The 18358-nt window shown below is 35.0% G+C and overlaps 1 protein-coding gene across 1 annotated transcript in view; it reads left to right on the forward strand.

Moving 5' to 3' along the window:
- gpc5a (glypican 5a) overlaps window positions 1–18358 on the forward strand; it is a 142625-nt gene that overhangs the window by 101227 nt on the left and 23040 nt on the right. The gene's annotated exons all lie outside the window — the stretch shown is intronic.

Consider the following 18358-nt stretch of genomic DNA (forward strand, 5'->3'; position numbering starts at 1 on the left):
CGCCTTCGCCCATCAGTGGCCGGGATAGGCTCCGGCACCCCCGCGACCCCGAACGGGATGAAGCGGTCAAGAAGATGGATGGATGGACCAAAAAGGAACCAGGTCTAAATGTTGCAATTATCTTCTGATTAGTCATTATTTTATTAATAATTTTTGGTAGCCTTAACATTTTCAAAATGTACTTTAACCAGTTAAGTGGGGGTTAAAACAGCTAAAGTGGGTTAAATATGAGCCTGCATGTGTGAAGTGTATTTGGTATTTATGTCCTGTGTTGGGTTCTATAATTAGGCAATGGACTTTTCATAAATCTATAGTTAGTTTTAAAGATGAACATTTATTAAAACATTATGTAACCACTTAAATGTGCTAATTATAGGATTAAAGACAGCAACCATGAGCTATATTTTCTCTCTGAAGTAGAGATTGATATATTGTATGCGATATTATGTTAAACGTCTTTTTGCATCTAGTTCTCAACTGTAATTGCATAAAAAAATGGCTGTGTTGACATGGATGAACAAAATGTAGTCGTGAAAATAAAAAAGCAATATTTTTAAATTAAATAAAAATTATATTATTATTAAAAATATTAGAAATACGTTTTTTTGATCCAAAGACTTTTGCCCTCCTACCCTCCCGATAGAATGTTCTAGCTCCGCCCCTGTTTATATGTTCATGTTTATTCATTCAGAATGATATCAGCTTTTTATTAGCATATGGCCCCAGTTTAGATTAGATTTCTGAGCAGAACAAACGCAGAACCTCAGAGTTTTTGACGTCATCCCTGCTCTAAATCAAACACGGTTGGATGAAAATCAAATGCAATTGCTTTTTGATTTGCTGCAGTAAACATAATGACATTTTTATTGTTAGATAGTAGAAACCTTGCATTTTCTTTATCATTTCCCTTCCAGGTGCTTGTGTCTTTTGAAGCCTAGCTTTTTAACTACAGTAAGATGTCATTATCTACAATGGCACATTCCTGTTTTTCAATCATTTTTTCATACTTTGCATCATTTAATGGCTGGCTTAATGAGCTGCGGCTCCAGTGTGGAAGGACATCTCATCGTATTAATGAACCATGAAAAGGGCAAGCACACATCATTGTGTGAACTGTTTAATAATCACCTCGGTGTCAGACATACAGCACATTTCCATAAGTCTGCTTTGTCAATAAGCAAAAATGCTGAATGCTTCATTTGAGGAACTGATAGCTCGGTAATCAAGTCTGACTGTCCTTTTAATGTCTGTCTTGTCTTTGGGTTTCCAGTTTCTTCCTTGCCTTTGGTGCACCGTCAGGTGTAATGTTTAAGACTTGCAATATTTTCCCTGTAGCAAAAGACAAACATTGCATTATTCAAAATATTATTTAAAACTCTAATAAAAATCTTCAATAATTATAAAAAAAAATCCTTTTAGTATTGCGTGGCTTCGAGCTTTGCTGTTTAAGCAGCGCCATGTTGTGTACCTTTTATTCAATTCATTTTTTAGAATTATTTTAGCATTTTTCACTATTAGAAAAGTATTTTTACATTTGATGAACATTATATGTAAAGAAGTAAAGGAAAAAGTGACTATAAACTTTATCAGATATTTGTATTACATGTCTCCTGATGCATTCATGGCACCTTTTAATACATCTAGTTAAAAATGTCACCTTATTTTTAAAGAAATATTGCAAAAGTAGCTACATTAGAACAAAATAAACAATGTTAAAACTCAAACTCTGCTCTGGGTAGGAAGAAAAACTATACAAACAAACAAAAAATAAACTGCAGAAACTGTAAATGAAAGAAGAAAATGAACATTTTTTTTGCATTACTTTGAAGAAAAAAGTAAATATTAGGGATGCAAAATCTTATTTTTCCCATGGTTAGAAGCAAACCTTGATTTATTTCGCTGCGATATATGATTTGTGATACAAAACCACAACAACAAAATTTGTAGAAAATCTTTTTTAATTTTTGTTAATAAGCAATTTAAGAATAAAAACCCTTCAGTTGGCTCATATTAAGCCTGGTGTAATGCAACAGAACAATAAATAGTTGCTCACCTTTCTGCGTAAAAATCTCTGTCAAACCACCTGTAGGAATCAGTGAAAGCTGAGTTGCTTTGGTGACTCCTGAAGTTGTAATCCCATGCAGTGCATAATGTTTTCATTTGTTTATAGTGTTTGGTGGTATGATCTGCTCATATGTTACCTTCTCCATCATAAAAAACGTTCATAAAATAGTGTCTGACATAATCAATCAATTGATCATTTTATTTTTAGAGCACCATTCATCAACATGCTGTAGAACACAAGGTGCTTGACATAAAATACATACATAAACATACATAGATTAACCCATTTGTATCACATTTATATTTTAAGACCCCTGTCTCATTAAAAGGATCAAAACTTTCCTTAAAAACCCACTGTGGTTGTAGTTGTACTGCCTTGTAGTTCATCCTCATTCCACTGGGGGCAGTAGAAGGGCTTTATCTCCTCATTTCAAAATGGCTGCTTCCATTAAATCTCAGAAACACTTTTAGCGGGAAAAGTTTTTCTCAGTTTTAAGACCCAATAGTGACAATGTATTCTATTAAACAACTAATGGCTGCATTGAATCAATACAAACTTTGTTGATATTTTTATTCTTTAAAATACAGTTACACTGTGGTAAAAATGTGTTAAACAAATTTGAGACAATGTATAAATAAAGTTTTTTTTTTCTTTTTTCTGAACATTCATGTTAATATTTTTTAATCTTAAATTAACATTGTTGTGAGCAAAAACTCACCAAATCACCCAACGAATCATAATTGATGCTATCAATATCTAAATGAATAAATAAATAAAACCTTGCTTTTTGTGGATTTCATCTAAGGGTTTTAAAACATCTTTAAAATTTCTGCCAATTCTTTTATTTAGCGGGCTTTACAGGGTTAAAATTCAACTCCTAGTCATGAAACACAAAAGCAACAACAATCAAAAGACAAGCATAAAATGATTGTGGCTAATACTTTGAGGAGGAACTGTATAGATTAAAAGAGAGTAGAGTAGAAATGTATAAATCATAAAGCCGTAAAATGCTTAAAAGCCAAATAAACATCAAAGTTGATAAAATGAGCTATGTTGCGAAGATGCATCTTTATTTTACATTTAAAAATCTCAACAGGCCTAGAAACTGTCAGATCCTCAGGTAAGTTATTTTCTGAAGAGTCCCCACCTTGAGTCTGACATAGTAGCAACCATCCAGTTGTTACCAACTTATATTTGTCATAACCAAATTGGTAACTGGTAACTTTCTGAGCATGAATATACAAATGAGTTACTACCAACATGTGCTGCAACATCCAATATATTTATTCTGTGGCTTCTGCTTTAGACAATGCACAACCTATTTTACTTTAAACGGAAAAAAAATAAATAAATAATTGCTTACCTGTCTACTTCAGCTGGTGTAACATAAATAATTATTTGCAGAAATATGTTTGGAGAAAGGGGCTTTGCGGTTGAATACCACTTTAATCTTCTTTTTGTCCCTGCTAATGTGATGTTTTGGATCTTACCGGACATGAAAGTTGACTTGCATGACTCACACCACTTGTCAGGATGGTGACATGACAGGCAAGTTTCCATCTCCTTCCTTTTCATGTCCTCTTAAAATTTCACTCAGCCTTCATCTTCAGACCTCCAAGGTCATCCTCAGATGTGCATCAGCAGCCCTGGCAGACCCACGCACCACTCTCCCATCATCCCCTCTCTCTGTCTGAGTGCCCTGCCAGGCAGAAAAAAAGAAATGGCTGTGTCTGCTGCAAAAGCCCATGGCTCACACTCTTTTTCAAACGTATGCACACTACCACATCTATACACAAGGCTGCGTGGACACGCGCGCGCACCTTTAGATGCAGCGGCGTGCGCAGGACATGTCAGGTGAACCGGTGCAAATCTGAGTCACCTAACATGAACAACGTGTCTGAATCTTCACAAGCGGATGTTCTGTGTTGACCTTCGCTGACAATTGATGAGTTTTAAAGAAAAAGCCTGAAATCCTGAGATAAAACATCCTTCCAACCCATTGATATTAAGTTTCAGCACAACGTTTTCATGACACATTAGATATAAATTGTTGCTATCATTACCATAGAAAGTGGTAAACAAAATACATCATTCTACAACACAAGGTGTTACCTGGTTTCCTGTTAACAAATAAAGTCACTAGAAATCCTTTCACTTTTATCAACCTGTGGCTGTTAACTTTGTCTACCTCCCACTCATGAGCTAATTCCTGATTTCTGTGAACAGGTGAAGCCCTAAAATCCCACTGTGCCCTGAGGCCCAGCTGTCTTAATAAAGCTGGTGATAGCAGTGGGTCGATCAAAGTAGTCCTACTGGGATTGTGGTGGCAGATTCTAGAAGGGACCATCTGTTTTGCAGTGTCAATGCCTTAAGCAGAGTTGTTTTTTTTAACTTAGACATGATAATAATACAAAAAAAAAAAAAAAAAAACTTGTCAGTTTGCGCAAAAATTAAGACTTCATTCTAGAAATCAAAGTAAAAAAGAATAGTCAACTGGACCTGGCTTATCATCTATTCCAATAAAGATGGTGGACTCGGGAACAATCTTCCGTCCGTCTATGACCATCTCTCTGGAAACCTAACAAATTACCCAGGGGAGCGGACCAGGCTGTAGAGTGCTAATGACCGTCTCCCTTCACCTACGGCTTAAAGAACTTAGAACAACTCAAAAGCTCTCAGCCTATTAATCTCCTAACCCATAGAATTTGGGGCCATGTCTTAAACACCTTTTTCCTAGAAGTATATAAAGTACCTCTTCTGTATTTTAGATCTGAAAGATCTTCTTGGAGAAGAAGTGACTCAACTTCAATAGAAGCTCAGACAGAGTCCAGTTGAGATTTTTTTTACCTAACAACCTGAACGTACCAGAATCCACAGATGTTTATCCCAAATTCTTAGACTAGAATGAGTCTTAGACTCAGCTTAGATTTATATGTGATTTAAAAAAATAAAATAAACTCATGCATTTGTTATGAGGCTACTGTTGTGTGTGTATCAATATTTGTTACTGACAACAAAACAGAATAAGAATCGCCACTCAGTCTGATCAGTAACGGTGGGAAATACTGGAAATTTGTAATATGTAATTATTACAGAGCTATTATTGCCAATAACGATACCTATACTTTTTCTTGAAATGTTGAATAATAGAATAATTTCATAAATACTTTTTTTTTTATTTTTTTTAGTTAAGTGTGTAATGGAACACAGGACAGAGACTTTCCGTAAATAAAAATGTTTATTAGCTAATTACAGAAATCTGTACTGAACATACATCAAATTTAGAACATGTATGTTAATAACTACATAAACTGTTATAATAAGAAGAAAGCAGTACCTAGTGGAAAATTAAAAAAGGAAAAAAATGTAACAAAACCATAAGTTTAGCAGCACTACAAATTTCCGTCCATCCATCCATAATAAAATCAGAAGTAAAATGTTAAAGTTACTTGTGAAAAAAAATCAACAAAAGCAACACTTTAATAATATAAAAGTATAAGCAAAACAAAACAAAAATCCTGCCATTGCATGTAAATATGTGGCTTTTTGATGACTTACTTCGATGAACAAAGGAAACAGCAGGGCAAGGTGTAAGGAAGTGGTGTGATGTTTACACAGACAATGTTGCCATATTGGGCTCTTTCCCACACAAATTGGGATGGTTATTACTCAAATTGGGCTATTTTTTGTCCAATCTGGCAACACTGCAGATAGATAGACCCTGTGCTTGCATGGGCTTTTCAAGTAAATTTAAGCTATTTACTATACTCATTGAAGAAAAACTACAACTGAAGTATCTTAAGTATTGATCTCATCACAATAGTATGGATATTTCACCTTGGTACTATTAATACATAAATTGATACGCCCACCACTACTAATCAGTGGGTAGGGTAAAAAACCAAACATGGAGGAAAATCTGATTGTTATCCCCCTGAACTTTAAGATATATTTTTTTTCATTGAGAATTTTTTTTTCTTTCTCTGACTAATGTGGGACAGAAAAATGCAACTTATACTCCAGAGTGACTTATATATAATTTTTTCTTCTTCATTATGCATTTTTTGGCTACTTTGACTTATTCTGTTGAGCAAATTTCTGGTGTCAAAAACCTATAACTGCATTCCTTTGTTTTAAACATCAGTACTTTTACAAATTATTTTTGAATTTGTTAGAGCTTATATTTGTGTTTTTAGTGAAGTGTATTTATTAATGGACTGGTGGGAGAGCATAACTTGCACTTTACTTTGTCATTTCCAAAGAGCCACTTTTAGCATCGGCTTCCTTTTTTTTTTTTTTAATTTGTGTTGAAAAACACTAAACCACCCCTGAGTAAAACAAGAAAAGTCATCCAAAAGTGACCAACACAGATGACAAAGGTTTTGTTATGCATGTTTGTTTATTGTAGACAATGTATTTGTATTTATTACCTTTGGAAATATTATATTACTACAGTAAATATATTATATTCCCACATTACAGCTGTCTTTCTCCTTTTGTCGTTTGCAGGAGCTCACTAGTCATTCTGTGAACCTTTTGAACGTTAGCATGGAGTGTCTAGTTTAGTTTTGGTCATTTTAGCCATGGCTAACCAATCAGAATAGACCTGATGTCAGTGGGATGAAACTGCCTCAGTGAGAAGTAGGAGCAGATAGAGCCGGTTTACATAAAGGAGCTCTATAAACTAAGGAGAGTTTAGTTGGTGTAAAGTTATAAAACATAAAGATTAGCATCAGTTTCTTTACAGTCATTGTCGTTTTTATTAAGGGATCAGGAGCTGCTGTAATGGATGCTTTCCTTTCTAGAGGTACCCTTAAGAGAATTAGAAGACTTTAGTAATGAATAAAAGGTTCCGTTGGCAGCAGAGACTGGTGTTGCATTTAAATGATGTTCAGTTGGCAAAAGGTGGCGTATTGTGTGCCAAGAAGCACCACTAACAGAATGAGACATCATCACCCCTCTCTTATAAATGAATAGATTGTGTTTACGGCATATTTTCCTCCCACACCAAGTTGTTGCGATGTTGTTTTTGTTTATTTAGCACTATTCAATCATCTTTTTGGTTTACATATGGCCTCTGTGGCCTCATTTTTCTTCTAACAGTACACAGCAGAGGAGCCCTGTGGGGTATTTGGAGCTGTGAACCGCACATTTTCATGGTTTAACAAGGAGTGTCCGTGAATGCTCCCCCCCGTATCCTGCTGTTGCTCTGTTGTACGGTCCTTTCATTCCTCAGTTAATGACTTTCCTGTTAGACGGAACAAGTCTTGCCAATTACTATCGGCCCTCACTGATGAGACGCTTTCATCAAGCAAATCACTGCTGACTTTGTGATGCCTTTACCCATTTGCAGAACCAACACCTAATGAAGGCGGGGGATCCCTGTGCCCCTACCATTGACTGTATAAGAAAAGTGGACTGAGTGACCCCTCCCTCCTCGCGTTCCAAATTGACAGTACCTGCAGGTTCCCAAAAAATCCAAAGCCCCATGGACTGCTAATGAGAAGCTGTTACTCAGTCATTAAATTTGTCAGAATAACCATTCTTCCTCCGCTTTTTTAATATGTTCAACAATATTTTTGTTGTAGCACAAGTTATTCAAATTATAAACTGGCCAATCAGATGCCTCAATAAAAGTAGGTGGTGTTTTGTTGAACGTTTGAAGCATTTGATTGACAGGTTTTCCTGATCTCACTGTCAGTGGAAGGGGTGTGGTCTTTTAACAAGCTCACTCCTGATTGGAGAGAGGAGTTGCCATAGAAATGTTGACTCAAAGCGACTCTGACCAATCACAGCTCCCTGATGATTTCTGATTCCAACATGGCAACCGCCATATTGCAAAAAAGGCAACTGAATTTACTTAATTTCGTTGAAATTGTAAGTAAGCCCTTTTCGATGGGTGATGCCACACATACTCAGTCCAGTTCTCCCATACAGTCAATGGCCCCAACCTATTGATTGTTCATGACCCAGCTCTGGGTTCTTAAATGTTAAGTTTAACTATAAATGTAGCTGTTTTTTAGTAAGAAAAGTCCATTTCTGAACTCACACCCTTCGATGTAAAATTAGACAGTTATATTACTTTATTTAAAAAGAAAAACTTCCATTCTCTTGAGATGCAGAAACTGTAGGAGCAGGACAGAAGATTAAACGGCGATAACTATCTGAAGCAGAGAGTGTACAGTGTCAACAGGATTACACCCATGCAGTCCTATCTCGTTAAATATCAGAGAGTAGATGTGTTTGTGATCTATGATCCCCCAGTGGGAATGCTGTTCTTCTTTTTTATCCTCAAGATCGACAATTACTCATTTTCCAGAACAGAGTGATTGAATGTGACAACACTGTGCGGAGATCTCAGAGGATAAAAAGTCTCACTTTTCTCAAATCACAGTTATCTAATTGGCAAAGTATTGTGTGCAACACGCACGTATGTTTGACTGGAGCTTAAAAGAAATTGCTGTGGGTTACATTTTGAGAATTTGATTTACTTGTTCAAAAAAAAGAAGAACTTAATTTGTATTCGGGTTCGTTGTTTACCTTGATGGGGCTAAAACATGATTCAGAACTGAAACGGGACGTTGTTTTATGTGTAAGATGCACTTTATCAACTGAGTGTGATTTTATACAGCAACCATTAAAGACCCACTCCAATGAAAATTGTATTTTTGGTGGTTTTAACATGTTCGTGTAGCATTTTTTTCACAATGGAGGACACATATAAAACAATTTAAGATTAATACTGCGGTTCTGAGTATTTCCAGGTCAACTATGTCAAAATTTACCAAAGGAAAACAGACCATGAATGCTTTTTGGACACCAACCCCAATATAATTTAAGAAACAGATGGTAAAATTAGAAATCAAAGAGAAGTCCATTTGTGGAAATAATAGGAGTGGTGCAGCAGACAGGTGATTGGAGACTGACTAATCTTGATCTTACAAGGTTATTCCCTTTATCTGTTGTCACAAAAATTGTAACTGTAAAAGTTCAACACTGATGACTAACCATTACCAAGACAGACGTATTATTAGACTGGAATACCATGTTGTTTTATTTACAACAATTTTAAGATCACTGAATAATATTGAGACAAAATGCCTACAATTCAATCCTTGACTGTAATTTATGCCTTACATGTTTTGGTTGGATATAAGAGACTTATTTAAACGAGTGCAGTCCATGCATTTAGACAGATCCACACAAGATCAAAGTCCCCAATAACTGACAGGGAGGATTTGACTTTTGACCACAGGAGAGGCTTCTTTCCACATGTTCCCAACGTGTTTGAAAGCAGACACCCCGCTCTCGTTTGGGCATGAGCTCATCTGCTGTTAGATAAGACGACAGTGATACAAATCCATAAAACTCAGTTGTAAGAGAAAAAATGGACCCCAATCCTGCCTTCCATATGCTCAAGCAAAATGAAGCCCACCCAGCACAAAACATGCAAAAACATTTTATTTTTGCTAATAGTGTGATCACACGTCCACCAGTTTCCATCTTAAATAGCAAAAAGAAAATGTTTGTGACTTTAGTTTTAATTATTTTATTGCTTATTGATCAAGCATATTCTAGTAAAATGTGACCTCTTAATCTTTCTAACCACAAATGGAAAACAGAAATGAAGCGAGTGAATATTGGACTGCAGAAGTAAGCAGTTAGAAAATCATCTTTTGTCTAGTAAAGTTTAAAGTCTTACTCAAACTACATTTTATCTATTGTAAAATGTGGTCTTTTAATTATAATTTTCCAGTTTTTAGCTAAAATCACAAAAAAACCATAAAACTCACAAAAATGTTTTTAAGACATAGTTTCTGCAGAGTTCATCATAAATTTACGTCTGAGTTGTGGGCAGGACTGGTGGCATGGAAGTTGGCTCTTTTCTGCTAGCTTGCAGCCCATCACAATCCCAAGCAAACATTAGCGTAGCAAAAACAGAACGGCGAGCCGCACAGTTTTGAGCCAGATGCCAGCTTAGATGTTAATGGATATATTCATCTGCAAGTGGAGAGTTGGAGCTCAGCAGGAAAACGTTGTCCCACCCACCATTGCTGCTGCATCACAAATCTAAAGTTTTTCAAACCACAGGTTTTTATCTGATCCTGATCCTTCGTGATTTGAATAAAGAAATACACCGAAATGTAGTTTAAATCTTAAATTATTTTATGTATGTCCTCCATTATTTAAAAAAAAATGCTACAAGAACATTTTTAAAACACAATTTTGATTAGATTGGGTCTTCATGAACCAGAGACCTGATGTTGCCACATGACAAGCTATTTTAAAAGGCACAATGAAAGATAATGCAATACATCTTTTAAAAGTATAGATTAAAAAAGTTTGACTTTTAATGTTGAATATAACAAATGGTTGTCATATTCAAATTTATATCAATTTGATTGTATTGTATTTTAGGTTCAACAGGAACAAGTTTACATTTTCTGGCATTTTAAAATATTCAAATATAAGATTTGTCTGTGCAATAGTATGTTTGATGTACACAGAATGGGACAAGTTGGTTGGTTTTATTTGTTTATCATTTATTATTTTAGTATTTATATATACCGGTACATTTATATATTTTCATAGGAATATAATTTTAATCTAGCTCTTGTACTTTGTTTTTACTTTTATGCTTCACCTTATATTATAGCATTATTGCTTTCTAGGCCTAAAAAAGGGGATTGCTTTTTAATTTCATTGTGCATGTGTGCAATGACAAATAAAGACTATTCTATTCTATTCTATCTTAATTTCTTTATTTGCAATGTTTTGTTGAAGGCTTCGTGATAGTTTGAGTGAGACATTCAGATTTTCTGTCAAATCTTATCTGAGCATCTGGTTTTCCTGCTGGCCTGGAGTCAAATATGTGCTATAGTTTAAGATGGATTAGAGGGATTAGGAAACATGTCATTTTGTTCCTTTTTAGAATAATCTTCAATCTTCCATCGTTTCAACTCCTAAAAACATCAGTGAGCCTTATTTTTTTTTTTTTTTAGTTTAAAGTATTAAAGAGCATAAGAGGCGTTTGAAAATAACTAAACAAAACCAACATAATTAATCTAATTTTACACAGTTTAACTTTTTTGCTGGGTTTTCTTCTTTATCTCACAAACAAGCTGTTTCCAAATATTTAGCTCCAGTAGTGTAAAGTGTCTGCGCTCTTTCCCCTTTGGAGTTGGGGATTCCTGTTAGGGCAGAATCTGAGAGGATGGACATCCATTATCTCTGCTGCTATGGAGATGGAGAGAGGATTATCTGACTCCTGCCGGTACTGCTGGCGTCCAACAGTTTGCAGTCATCAAGATCCATCTCCCTACTGTCGATCTGAGACTGGCACATATATCCATTAACACCTTTTGGCAGATGTTTTCCATCTCACGTTTATTGCCAAGTGTCACAGATCCTTAATTGGGGATGGTAATTACCTAATCACACAATATTAGGTGTCGTCTTTGTGGAAATGTGGTTGGTGAAAATGAATAGTTATTGATCGGTAACACTGACATTCAACATACTCCTTTTTTTGCACATTAGCCTCTCATTGATTGTTGGCAACGCTTCCTGTGTGCAATACTGAGAATCGACCTGAGTTCTAATGTGCGGTCCAGGCTTGACCATTAGAATCATCCATTATCACGCTTGACATCCACACGCTTGTCACCTAGGCCTGGTGGGAAATTGGCAAGCAGACGTGATCATGACTGTGAGGCAGAAGACTGCTCCTTTTAGACAGCTACTGCATAGCTGATGCATTGTCGAATGCAGGCTATTACACAATACTTATTATATAAAGTGTTTTCATGTATCTGGATTATGAAATATGGCTGTCATTTAATGTACTGTTTTTTTCTGTGTCTCGCAGTTTGAGTACTCTTTATTATTTGTGTTTTTAAGAATTTTTTTGTTAATATTCCTAATTTGATAAAGCTTTCAAGAGTTTGTTTTAGCCAGTTAAAGTGTGAGGCAAGAAGACACACAAATAAAACTAAGTAAGGGATTAACGTAAACAGTAAAAGCTAGAAAACAATTCAAGAAATGAAAGCAAACTCTGTCAAAGTATCAATTTTATGAATTTATAACAAATGAGTAAAAGTAAAAGTATGTACGTTTTAGAATTCACAATTCAGCAACATTGACCAGGAAACAAATAAATAAAATCAGAGGATATTAAATATTAGCTGAAGATAATGACAAACTAGAAACATCTGTGATAATTAACTCAAACCAGGTGTGAACACTGACAGGAAGTAAACCTTACATAAAGCAAAAGGTCCACAGCTGATATAAAATACATTGTCAAATGTCAAAAGTATCGTGGCTGAAATAAACTAATTTAGTTCAGAAACTTTTGAAAACAAGACAATTAAAGTACAGGAAGTAAAGCAAATCCACACAAACAAGAGCATACAATTACTGCGGGACTATCAAATGCCATAAATTTTTAAATCAATTCTTACACTATGGTCACTATTGTTTTTAAACAACAAATATGAGATCACAGATTTCCTAAAGTAAAAACATCATAAGTATGAGCATTTTATGAAAACTCTTTATGAATTCACTGTGTTTTAAAAAAGTAAACATTTTTTTATTTTTTTTATTGTGGTCCATATTCGCCAACCTTGAAAAGTATAGATTCTAACTGGTTTGTTGCAGAGGCTTTTGGGGGATTTTCTAGGGCGTTCAATTTTGAAATCATAGATTCGTACAGTACTACAACATGGTGATTGCTCTATATGACACACTATGTTGTGAGTAGTGAATGAATACCGGCACAACTCGTGTGTTTGAAAGCAGTCAATATGGTGTGTGGTAACGACAACCCCAAAGATTTTGAGTTTCAAGGAACAGAAATATTTTTGCTAGCCTAAAAAGTGTCAGTATATGTGAAATAGATTGTAGTCTGGGTGAATGTGTGTGTGTGTTCTGAATAGCTTGCTGTGAAAAGGTACTTTAGCTGTACTCTATAAAGCTAGAAAGGACTACATAAATACTTTCCAATTGTTTCTGCAGGAGTTTTTTTTTGCATTCAATGTCATGTCTTCATATATTCAAACTGTTTAGCTTTCCCATTGTGTTACGGTCAAAGTCCCTGAACTGTTGTCTGCTTACATTTCTATCTTGTTCGCTTGCCCTTTGTCAAAATAAGAACGCAGTCAGCTGTGTGCAGCCTTTTTCCATTGTTTTTTACGTTTGTCTGCACAAGCAATTCTTCTATGTTCTGCATTTATTGGTAACCCCGGTTTGCCGTGGCTCCAAACTTTGGAGGAGATCTATCTTCGTAATCCAGGTAGGCAGTTTAATAACGCTGCTGTGGACTCCTGAGAAAAGCCAGGCATTTATTTAATGTAACACGGACAATGTGAGTGGGCTGATGGATAGCCCAAGAAAGAGAAATGATCATTCAATGGACATTAGCTGAGGAAGGAATGTGAGGCCCACTAATTTGTTGTAAAGGATAATCTCTCATTCAAAAAAAATTTAAATGTAGGTATGGATCATCATTGTAACTAAATCACTGTAACTAGCCCTGTAACTAGAGGTCACAGCTTCCTGAGGCTTTAGTTGAATAATTAATGAACTAGCATTCATTGAATTTTCAATTTTAAAAATTATTGTTAGAAAATAGTGTAACGGTTAAGTAGTAAGCTTTAGTGGACAATAGAATTTAAGAAGAATTGAGATCAGAGAACATTTTTATTAAAATAGTAATAGTGTGTTTATGAATGAAATCATTTTGCTTTTTTAAAAACAATTAAATAAATTTTTTTAATGTAAACTGCATTATTATTTGGAAGCCCTTGCACTAATAAAACACTTTCATGGTCAAATATTATCATCTTTCTGCCTGGGAGTTAGATGACGTCCAATAGATAGATAATCTAAATGGGGTCAAGCTTTTTATAATTGCTGCCACATTCAATTTGCATTGAAAATTACAGTTAAACCTTTAATTCTGTGAGTTTCAAGTTGTTTTTGCATGGGCAGTAGTGGTTAGCTCTTATTAAAGTTTGAAGGGAAATGCAACTGGGACCTACATCTATTTCACACTTAAGGACATGAACTGTGTGAAAACTAAACACACCAGCCACAGTCTCACACGCTATACTTAATGGTTTTGCACTATTTGCAATTTTGACTTTACCTTACTTTCAGGAGGGTTTAAATCTTGTCTTTTTTACAGGATTTATGAGATTACAATACTGTTTTATTTTGAAATCAAGTGGATTTTCTCTGTTCTTTTTCATCTTCTCTTCTGTTTCTCTCACATATAAAACTTACAAAGTTTGATTGTTGACATTTTTTTTTTTTTTGGGCCAGACATTGTTGTCGTTTCTTTTAGTGAGTGTAAAACACAAAAGTTTTAGGATGGAAGACTGAATTGGAGAAAAATTAGAAATGTCAGAGGCTACAATAGTACAAAATGCTCATATTATAAACTAACATTCAAAATTTCGAAACTTTTTCTTTTGCTTTCTTTCTCAAATAAACGTCTTTCACTTGAATTATTTTTTTCCACTCTCTGAGACAATATTAACGAATTTTAAATCAACAATGTACTTGTCATAAACCAAAAAGTTGTGGATTTTTATTTTTAAATAATATAGATTTTTCTAAAATCATGACATTTATAAAATATCTTAATTTGACTTCTGAGTTAAGACTTTTTAAAGGACAGTTGTCCCTTACTAAATTGTCGTTGACCTTTCACATAATTTTTTTTTAAAGTGTATCATGTTCTGCATTCTGATTGGTTGCTGACCACTTAAAGCAACCTCTTCTGTGTCTTGTTCAGCTTAGCAAATCTGCAAAAATCTTTTGTCTTGAGCAAATTTTTGCTTACATTATACAGTATAATGCTAGCCTTTTTTTTCTACAAATGTTTGAACTTTGAGAGCTTAAACGAGAGGAAAAAAAGTGTGAAAATTAGAGATGGATGGATCAATACCAAGGTGAAGTATCGATCCTAGCATGATGAGATCGATACTTTCAATACTTTCATCACAGTTTTTCTTTAATACATTCAGTAAAGTAACTAGATTTATTTATGAAGTTCATGCAAGATCAAAGCGTGGTGTCTAGCTTTCTGCAGTGTTGCCAGGTTGGGCAAAAAAAGGCCCAATTTGAGCGAAAAACTGCCCAATCTGGCATCACTGTGACTTTGTGACAAGTGACTGTTATTTCATGACTACCTTTATTTTTAAATATATGTTTGTGGTGGTGTTTTTTGAATTTTTGTTACATCGTAGATTTTTTTAAATTTAGCACTACTGTAATATAAATTATTATTATTATTGGATTATGCCATTACTAATATACATGTTCTATATTTGATGCATGTTCAGTTGAGATTTTGTTATTAGGTAACAAATTAGGTTATTAGCTCTCAGTCCTGTGTCTTATTATACAATTAAGTAAAAATTGTGTATTTCCAAAAGTATTCTATAATCACAACATTTCATGGGAAAAGTATCAGTATCTGTATCGATATCTAGCCCAGTAATTACTTAATATTAGACTGATACCCAAATTCCCAGTATCACCGATCCCGAGTGCCAATGTTCATGTCTATCAGAGAAAAGTATAATTGAGGTTTTACTGCCTAAAACATCTTTAATCCTCATTTGTGGATTTCACCTATTGCAGGTTATTTTTAGAATGTAACTCCCATGATAAACAAGGGAATACTTTATGTCCATCTATCTATTTTTCAAACCTGCTTATCCCTTTTTGGGCCATCCTGGAGCCTGCAGAATGTAGCAGGTAATATCTACATAACAGTAATACAAGTTCAATCAGTGAATTTCACCTGTTTCCAAGAAGCAAAGTATCATTTACTCCTTCAAAGTATGTAAGTATTTTCTTAAAATGTTTTCTGCAGTTCAGTTTCTCATTAAACAGCAGACTTGCTTGCTAAGCTAATCTTCCAAATATCCATTCAGCCGGTTGATAGGGCCAACAGTCTACGCAGAGAAGCTAGAACTCCCTCATCACTACATTTCCTCAAGTTCTGCCCAAAGAGACCCTAACTGAGGTGCTTCCAGGTCAACTAGTAGATATACCCCTCAGTGACATGCCCAGAATACCTCTCCAGGGACATGTAGAAGAAGCATCTCAAAGACATTTCTGAGCCACTTTTCTTGATAATGAAAGGTAGGAGTGCCCAGACCCCGAATTCCCAGAGTACCTCCTATAGAAATCTACGAGGGACAAGATGGACCACCTACTCCAAATCCACAAAGCTTGATCCCTCAAGCACTCTGTGTAAGGTGTAGATCTGATCCACTGCTCCACAACCAATGAGAACCCCCTTCTAAATATTTTAGATCAGATTACAGATGCCTCATTACAGAAATTCTCCAGCCGGTTCGGCCAAAAGAAAGTGCAAGTACTTGAAATTCCTTTGAGATTCGATTGCTATAAATGCTCAGATAGGTTTGGCCAGAATGAATTTAAATGTTCTGTCTGGTGGTGCAATCCAAATCCCAGTTGTCAAGATTTAGTGAGTATTTCTGCAGGATGCTTGCTTTTTCTGTATGCTGGCAGTGTACACCACCTCACACTGATGGTCCTTATTGCGTGAAAAGTATGCTGTGGCAAGAAGCCCACTTGTAAATCATGCATATTGGATGAGACACACAGCAGATGAGCCTGGGCCCTCCAGTCAGGCCTAACATTAATTAAATATCAATTGGCCCTGCTTCTGTACCTCATTTCATGCCACATTCACACCTTCACTGGGCTTGTTGAGAAAAAAAAAAGTTTAAATGAAATTTGTGGCCTTGCAGCTTCATACAATTTACAGCATCGTTCAATGCAAGTATTGTGGTCCCACACATTCTTGTGTCCTTTCAATATGGAAAAATACAACAGACGTTTAAATGGAAACCTAAGTACAGACGTGTTGTGACAATACTTGAGATAGAAGAAAAAGTATTAATCTGGTCCGGGTTATTTCTTATTCTGAGGATTTTTGTGTTTGTGAGGGTACAAAAAAATCATGAAACTAAACAGAACATGCATAAAAGAAAGAGTTTTTCAACTAATTAATAACATAGTATGAGGGTTGAGCGTTTTACTTTGGTTTTTCAGATGAGTGTATTTGTGTTGTGAATCAGTGTAGTGATGGCCGAGCCACTAAGGGCAGATACTGAAAACTGTTTATTTTCATGGGAGAAATGAAGAAAGACTCTAGGTGGAAGTCATGAAATGGGCGGAGCCCCATGCAGCAGCAGGCGGAGCTTCAGGAATCAATCATTTTACTTCATGGTAGAGAAAAACTCATGAAAAATGACTGATATTTCATAAATAATTTGGTTTTTAGTGTTCCAAAGGTAATATATGATCATATATATGAGTATAGTTCACTCTAAAATGGTGAAGAAAATCCTAGTGTGGCCCCTTTAAGATAATTCTTTAAATGTTTAAGTTTCTGCCACCAAACCTGGTCTCGAGCATATTAAGTCCTATACCACTGGTTACTGACATCTGGATTATGCCATAAAGGAGGTTAGATTATAATTTATTAATGGGCATAATTGCACTTAACCATACTTACAGTCAAACAAGATCAAGTTTTAATTAATCTGGCCACCACAACTTCAGTGTATCTGTGTGTGACAGTGTTACCTTTTACCATTCAAAATGCCTAATAATTAATATATATATATTTTTCAAATAAAATAAAATATGTATTTTATATTACACAATTCAACAACATCCTTCATACACCCGTACTGTTTGCTAGTTAATAAAATTCCATGTATACCTTGATTTTCCATGTAGATCAATCTGTTCAAAGTAAGTCCTGAAGACTTATTGGTTTAGACTAATAGGGTTGAACTTTTTAAAAATATTACCTGAAAAATGGTGTCAATATTTGGGGCTTTTCTCTATATCTATCTATGAGTTTTAAATAACTCCTTACATTGGGCAGTATTCAGTTCTTCCACATTTTGTTAGTGGACTTGTTTTTTTTTTTTTTTTCTGCACTAGAGCTTTGAAATCCAATATTCATTGACTCTAACATTAGGTTTTCTGCCCTTTGAACATATTTAAGGTCAAATGTCACATAATCTGCCTGAAAAGCAATTTTTTTCTAAAAATAGGATACAAATTCAGAGAACATCAGACTTACGAAAGAAGAAGAGAATAAAATTGTTTTCTTATGACAACGATCTCAAGCTCAAGCCTGATTGAAATGCTCTTAAGAATGGAGGGTCATATGAGGAAAAAACCTGACGTTAAACTAAGCTTTCAGTGTAGTTCAGATTAATTATTATTGAC

Source organism: Oryzias melastigma, linkage group LG3, assembly GCF_002922805.2.
Source record: "Oryzias melastigma strain HK-1 linkage group LG3, ASM292280v2, whole genome shotgun sequence".
Taxonomy (NCBI): domain Eukaryota; kingdom Metazoa; phylum Chordata; class Actinopteri; order Beloniformes; family Adrianichthyidae; genus Oryzias; species Oryzias melastigma.